At 40.8% G+C, this 2,335-nt stretch overlaps 1 long non-coding RNA gene across 1 annotated transcript; it reads right to left on the bottom strand.

Annotated features, from left to right (window-relative positions):
• Window positions 1–674: 674 nt before the first annotated feature.
• LOC103460858 (uncharacterized) lies at window positions 675–1,917 on the bottom strand. The gene is made up of 3 exons (XR_533009.1): window positions 1,836–1,917; window positions 901–1,132; window positions 675–821 (listed from the first exon to the last, which is right to left on the bottom strand). It is a non-coding gene; the product is annotated as an uncharacterized LOC103460858 (long non-coding RNA).
• Between the last annotated feature and the right edge of the window lie 418 nt (window positions 1,918–2,335).

The raw sequence follows: 2,335 nt of genomic DNA, 5'->3' as shown, positions 1-2,335 counted from the left end.
TCCTAAAAACATCTTTAAAAAAATTTTTTGTGACAAATTAATAGTGTACTTACCTCTGTTTGTTGCTGGAGGCACTGTGCAATGGAAGCCATCTTGCTGGTCCAGAGATGACACGGGTATGGCTGCGGTGGAAAGCCACTCCCCGGTGCTCTGGCCTTTCAAAATAAAAAAACTTAACTAAAAACTCAGGCTAACTATTTTTCTCGGTGACCAGATCTCCGGTGTTATTTGTTTCTCACAGGAGCATTAGTTAAACTGACTTGCGGCTGGCAGAAAATACTACAGTACAATAGCCTGAAATGAACAAGCTTGTCTCCCTGCAGCCTGCATAATATGTGATACGGTCCCTGTGCAAGCCGGACAGAGAGAACTTCCGGGACAGACCGCTGGCCAAAAATGAAATAGTGAAAACCGAAAATGACAGCTCATTTTCTTTTTTTTTTGCAATTGCCGTTTTTCTAATTTAGTTTTAAAAACGAAAAAACACATGCTTGTTTTGTTTTTGCAATTTTATTTTGAAACGAAAATACCAAAGAACGAACCATACACGGATTCCCAAACCCTATTTATTGCCCAAGAAATAGAGACTTTATATTTTTTCCTAATTTAATTTTTAATTTTTTCATTTACTTTGAACATGATAGAAGTAGAAAATCACACACATGAATAAGGACTTTCCGTCATGGTGGGTTTTACGTTACAAGCCCACATGCAAGGAACACTCACGGAGAGGAAGAGTTAAAGCAATGACTTATTTACAATATGTATAAGTGATAAACAGTTTCTGAACGAACGGCAGCGACCAGGGAACTCTGGAGCGGCTGCACACAAAAAAGGGAAATGGTGAGTTGAATGACGGTGGGAAATTACAAAACTCCAGGAATATAGTCTAGTGCTTACTTGTGATGAGAGTTTAGGTTCTGAGGAGGGGAGTGGATTCCAAGTAGTGAGGTATGAGGAGAAGGCGTAGGAAAGCCTACGACGGTTGTGGCGCTGGAGGGCGGACAGGTAGGACTGAGTGGAGGCACCGAGGAAACAGCGGAGTGGGGCTTCCAGCTAGAGATATGTCTCCAAAGGGTAATCCAAGAGTTGTAGCCTTGGGGAAACTTCCCCAAAGACACTAGTGGGTGTCCTGAAAAAATAGATGACAAGAGACGGGTCAGAAACAGAGCAACACGTAGGAACACTGAAACAGATCTGAATAGCAATTCAGGGGGCTGGTGTACCACAAAAGGCAAACACTCTAGCAGAGAAGTGCTGGACGCCCGCTGCTCATATACTCCTGGGTGATGATGATGATCTCAATCAGGTGCGTCCTGTTGAGCCAGTCAGTATGCCCTTGTGGCCTATGTGGTTCTGGTGGCTTCTATCGGTGTGGCAATGAATAACAAGGAGCTGCTCAAGTTGGCATCAGCGGTTTCTTTAATTCTCCATTTGCATTTCACAGAACGGGCATGGAGGTAAAGTCAGTCTCTGGCATAAAACAAGCTCCTCATTGGTGATCCTCATGGCTCCGAGGATTACCCATAATACAGTAACCACAATAAAATCATTACAAATGACAGTGATCGCATAGTAGATTTTGTTTTACAGTAAAATAACAACCAGTCAGTGTCTTACACAGAGAAAATAAAGTAACTAATTAAGATATTCTGAAAAATAGAATAAAATGCTGACATTTTATTTTCTGGATGCCATTTTTATGTTTTAGTTTGTATAACCTTGCATTTTAGAACAATGCAGAAACAAATGAACCATATCATTATATAAAACTGTTAATATAAAACTCATGTCTCATGTTAACCATCTGCTACAGGAGATTTGGTAAAACATACCTGCATTTCACAGAACGGGCATGGAGGCAAAGTCGGTCTCTGGCATAAAACAAGCTCCTGCAAGGAGGAGCCATAGTGTTACCGTGTGGGGAATTCCCACTGCACTTTCCCACGAACTCAACATTCTCAAACACGACAAAAACTACATAATAACGGAACTAGCGTGAAAAAAAACAAACATATTTCAACAATATGCAAAAACGAAAACCAAAAACACATTTCACAAAATGCATAAATAATATTTCTTTATCACATGGCAGAGACACGTTACCTCGTTGGTGATCCTCATGGCTCTGAGGATTACCCATAATACCCCGCTCTTTCTAGGTGAAGGCAATACAACTTTTTAGCAGGATTTAACCTGAACCATTTTAACGCTGTTATACCCTTAAGACAGAAATCGAACTGCTGGCGCCCTCTCCTTGATAGTTGGAGATGCTGAAAGGAAAACAAACTAACCCCACAACCTGTTACCCAACACTATATATATATATATATAT

This window comes from Poecilia reticulata, unplaced genomic scaffold, assembly GCF_000633615.1.
Source record: "Poecilia reticulata strain Guanapo unplaced genomic scaffold, Guppy_female_1.0+MT scaffold_311, whole genome shotgun sequence".
Lineage (NCBI taxonomy): Eukaryota > Metazoa > Chordata > Actinopteri > Cyprinodontiformes > Poeciliidae > Poecilia > Poecilia reticulata.
The sequence above is the reverse complement of the archived record's forward strand: the minus strand, read 5'-3'. Positions and strand labels throughout refer to the sequence as shown.